This window comes from Pongo abelii, chromosome 12, assembly GCF_028885655.2.
Source record: "Pongo abelii isolate AG06213 chromosome 12, NHGRI_mPonAbe1-v2.0_pri, whole genome shotgun sequence".
In the NCBI taxonomy this organism is placed as follows: Eukaryota; Metazoa; Chordata; class Mammalia; order Primates; family Hominidae; genus Pongo; species Pongo abelii.
Window position 1 is genome coordinate 126,425,789 of NC_071997.2, and position 5,234 is coordinate 126,431,022.

Here is a 5,234-nt window from a genome sequence, read left to right on the forward strand (position 1 = left end):
TGCAGAGGGAATTTCTGAGGGAATTCATGGAGATGGAGAAAGGGTGCCGTGTGTAGGGAATCATGTGTGATTAGATGAAGTTGGCAGTGATTTGGAAGTCAAGTTAAGCAATCTACATGTGATTTATTTCATTGTAAAGCATATATTGAGCACTCAGCCACATCATGAAACTCCTTCAATGAAAGGATAGGAAAGGATGTGGAGCTCCTATTCTAGTGGGGAAGATAAACATCAAAGAAATAATTATGCACAGAATTATGTTATTGCAGGTGTGATAAGCACCATGAAGAGAAAGCTGTGTGTATCAGGAAGAGCAGCCTCATCTATTAGGAAAGCCTTCTTGGATGAAGTGGTGTTTTATGGGGCAGGGCAATGGTTCTTAGCCTTGTTCCCAGCATGAGCTACACAGGGGTGTCTACAGCTTACATGAAGTAGCTGTGATTTCTTCTTCCAACTGGCAGAAATAAATTTAATGAATGGAGAAAATGTTCTCACTTCTAGTTTTCCTCTCATCATATATTTTTAATCATGGCACCTGCTACTACTTCTCTGTGCTAGCACACGACAAATGAATGAACAGGTTGCAAATGAATACTAATGAAAAGCTGGAAATAATACATCATATTTATTTTAACAGTTTTTTTGTCATCATTACTATTTTGTTTTGTGAAGCCATGTAGTTTTTTTATGCAAACATACTAACATTATCCCTAGTTGAGATGATGGAATTAAACATGCAAGTGTCGTGATGTTCCACAAAATGCACCAAGAGCCAATCCGAGGAATGCCGTGGGGCAGCAGGAGGCTGTGCTAATTTTGTGTACAGAGAGGAAAGAGGATATGAAATTCTTTCATATGCCAACCACTTCCTATGTGCCAATACTTGTATGTGTATGATCTCACTGATCCTTTACAACGATGCAGTGCGATGGGTGTCAGCAGTATTCCTATTTTGAGGTGAGAAAGTGAGGCTTAGAGAAATCCATTGACTTGCCCAGTCGTAGCATTCGCATATGGCAAATGGTTTAGAATCAGGCATCTCAATTCAAGATGTCTGTGTTACTCAGTGGTCACCAGAAAATAGTGTATGTATGTATTTGTATAGATATAGATATAGATGTGCGTGTGTATATATATATATATTTATTTATTTATTTATGGAGAGAGACAGAGAATCAGAGAGAAAGAGATTTTCAGGAATTGGCTCACCCAGTTGTGGGAGTGACAAGCCTGAAATGTATAGGGCAGGCTGGCAGGCTGGGGATTTAGGCAAGAGTTGATGTTGCAGCTCAAGTCTGAAGGCTTGAAACTGTGATACGGGTTTTACTTTATAGCCGTAAGATGAATTTCTTCTTCTCTGAGAAACCTCATCCTTTGCTCTTAAGGTCCTCAACTGATCAAATGAGGCTCATTTGCATTATGGAGGGTGATCCGCTTTACTCAACATCTACCGATTTCAGTGTTAATTGCATCTAAGAAATACCATCACAGCAATAGCTGGATCAGTGTTTGGCGAAACAAGGAGACACCATCACTTAGCCAAGCTGACATGAAAATTAGCCATTATGACATCTTCTCTTAAATTATTGGGTTGTACCTTCTAAACTCCAGTTTGGCATTGCCCAGACTAAGGCTGAACTGGAAGTACGATTTCAGACGCTGGCGCAGATGGTGCCTGGCTCATGTCTCTGTCTGTGTGAAGGGCTGACTCCCTGGAAAACACTTGTTCACCTGCCTCCCCACCCTGCTGTTCCTCGTGAACCCGTTCCATCTAACTACTTTCCCAGTTACATATTGTGTTTTTGGTCCCTGTTTTTGCCTCTTGTTCTACCATCTTTCGGTAAATCATCTTTATGCTGGCTTTTCCAACCTCACCCTTGCCCCTGGAGTGCTTACACGAGGGATCTTTTGGTTGACCTTCTGGGACTCTAAAGCCTCTCCCAGCTCAGATTTCAGAATCGCCGCTTGGCCTCTTCTCCCAGAGAAATTAGGACAAACCTTCCCTCAGATAGTCTCTCCCTTGCAGATTTCTGCATTCCGGGGTGTATGCATGGAGGACTTTGCAGGGAATATGCATGATGGTGTAAGGGAATTAATTTCTAAAACTTTGACTTCCATATTACTATTTCCTAAAGTTGGTGGGCCCAAAAATGGACCTGAGAGGGAGACTACCTTTGAATTTCCCTTTTCGTAATCAACTCTTCACATTTGAGAAGAGTATGAGTCTCATGCACAGCAAATCTGATCCCTGAGGAGGTAAACCCTGAGAAGAACCTAACAAAATATGATTTATTAGTTCCTTTAATCAAGGCACTATAATTGTCCCCCAATCCAATATTATCTCAATAAGAGATAACTTTGCAATGAAAGTTAATTATGTTTAATAATTACTTATAAAAATGTAATACACTTATGCCTTACTGATTACTTGTATACCATTAATGATTTTAGTCATATTCATTGCTTAGTGATGGGAATATGTTCTGAGACATGAGGTCTTAGGCAATTTTGTCCTTGTACAAACATCACAGAGTGTCCTGGCATAGACCTGGACAGCAGAGCTGACTATACAGCTGGGATATATGGTATGGCCTATTGCTCTAAGCTATAAGCCTGTAGCATGTGTTACTGTAATGGGTAGTTTAGGCAATTGAAACACAATGGTAAATATTTGTATATCTAATCATAGAAAAGGTACAATAAAATATAGTATAAAATATTTTTGAAAGGTGTACCTGTATAGAGCACTTAACCATGAATGGAGCTTGCAGGACCGGAAGTTGCTCTGGGTGAGTGAGTGAGTGGTGAGTGAATGTGAAGGCCGAGGACATTAGTGTACACTCCTGCAGACTTTATAAACACTCGACATTCGAGCTACATTAAATTTATGAAATTTTTTTCTTTCTTCAATTATAAATTAACCTTAGCTTACTGTAAGATTTTTACTTGATAAACTTAAAAAATTTTTTGACTCTTTCTAAACATAGAAAGGGTATTTTAAGTAACACCCTCAGTCACTCACCCAGAGCCACTTCCATCTGCAGTCCCCACTAAACCTCAGCACCCTGCTGGCTGAAGTCTGCGTGGAGCAGTGCACCCTCATGGACTCCAAGACGAAGCCCCTGTGGATCATGCACAGCAATGAGGAGGCAGGCAGTGGAGGCAGGGTGAGCGTCATCCTTAAGAAGGATGATGACCTCTGGCAGGACATGCTGACCCTGCAGACGATCCGGCTCATGGAGGTCCTGTGGAAGCAGCGGGGGCTGGACCTGAGGATGACCCCCTAAGACTGCCTCCCCACCGGGGACCACACAGGCCTCATTGAGGTGCTACTCCACCCAGACACCATCGCCCACATCCAACTCAACAACAGCAACATGGCAGCCACAGCCGCCTGCAGCAAGGATGCCCTGCTCAACTGGCTGAAGAACCCGGGGAGGCCCTGGATGGAGCCATGGAGGAGTTCACCCTCTCCTGTGCTGGCTGCTGTGTGGCCACGTACGTGCTGGGCATCGGTGATCGGCACAGCGACAACATCATGATCCGAGCGAGTGGGCAGCTGTTCCACATTGATTTTGGCCACTTTCTGGGGGAATTTCAAGACCAAGTTTGGAAGCAACCGCGAGCGTGTCCCATTCATCCTCACCTACGACTTTGTCCATGTGATTGAGCAGGGGAAGACTAATAATAGTGAGAAATTTGAAAGGTTCCAGGGCTACTGTGAAAGGGCCTACACCATCCTGCGGCCCCACGGGCTTCTCTTCCTCCACCTCTTTGCCCTGATGCGGGCGGCAGGCCTGCCCGAGCTCAGCTGCTCCGAGGACAGCCGGTATCTCAAGGACTCCCTGGCACTGGGGAAAACAGAGGAGGAGGCTCTGAAGCACTTCCGAGTGAAGTTTTTTTTTTTTTTTAAATTTTTATTTATTTATTGTTATTATTATTATTATTATACTTTAGGTTTTATGGTACATGTGCGCAATGTGCAGGTAAGTTACATATGTATACATGTGCAATGCTGGTGCGCTGCACCCACTAACTCGTCATCTAGCATTAGGTATATCTCCCAAGTTTAACGAAGCCCTCCGCGAGAGCAGGAAACCAGGTGAACTGGCTGGCCCAGAAAGTGTCCAAAGACAACCGACAGTAGCGGCTCCTCCCAGCCCCGGCCCGAGAGGAGGCAGCCGCGGGTCATGGGGACCAGGCACGTTGGTGGTCCTAAAGGGGCTGAAGAGCCTGACCTGCACCTCACGGGAAAGAACCTACACAGCTGCCTTTTGTTTACAGTGGTTATTTATTTATGACTTGAAATATTTAAGGAGCTAAACAGCCATAAATGGAAACGCCTCCTTCACGCAGCGGTGGTGCTGGGCCGCTCGAGGCTGCACCTGGCTCTCGGCTGAGGAGGGTCACCCCAAGTCTTCCAGCTGGTGGATCTGGGCCCAGCAAAGACAGTTCTCCTCCCCGGGGACCTTCTTCCCAGGTCAGACTGCCTGGGTCCTAGCACTTGGCGGTCACCTGGTGCCTACTGTCCGACAGGACGCCCTGATCCTCATGGGCTCGAGCGACCCACCTTGTGCATCCTCTCTAGACCGAGTTCTGGCAGCTCCCCGAGGCGGCCGGGGTACCCTCTAGATTCAGGGATGCTTGCTCTCCACTTTTCAAGTGGGTCTTGGGTACAAGAATTCCCTTGCCTCTCTCTACTGTGAAGTGATTTTGTTTGCAGGTAAGAAAATAATAGATGACTCACCAAACCTCTACGGCTGGGGAGATCGGGTCCAGCCCCATAAAGCAGTTTATGCGCTGGTCCTCAGGGCGTGTTAAAGAGACCTGGGCCTCATGGAGCTCACCCTGGTTATGCATGAAGGCAAAAGCGGGTCAGAGGTGAACACTGCCATCATCTCAAAAAAAATTTTTTTTTTTTTTTTGAGACAGAGTCTCACTCTGTTGCCCAGGCTGGAGTGCAGTGGTGTGATCTCGGCTCCCTGCAACCTCCACCTGCCGTGTTCAAGTGAGTTTGCTGCCTCAACCTCCTGGGTAGCTGGGATTACAGGCGTGCACCACCACGCCCAGCTAATTATTGTATTTTTAGTAGAAACAGGGTTTTACCATGTTGGCCAGGCTGGTCTCGAACTCCTGACCTCAGGTGATCCACCCACCTCAGTCTCCCAAAGTGCTGGGATTTCAGGCGTGAGCCACCTTTCCGGGCTCACTCTGCCATTATCTGTAAGCCACCT

General features: G+C 45.8%; 1 pseudogene; it reads left to right on the forward strand.

Annotated features, from left to right (window-relative positions):
• Positions 1 to 918: 918 nt before the first annotated feature.
• Positions 919 to 4,632, forward strand: LOC100444546 (phosphatidylinositol 4,5-bisphosphate 3-kinase catalytic subunit delta isoform-like; annotated as a pseudogene).
• The last annotated feature ends 602 nt before the right edge of the window (positions 4,633 to 5,234 follow it).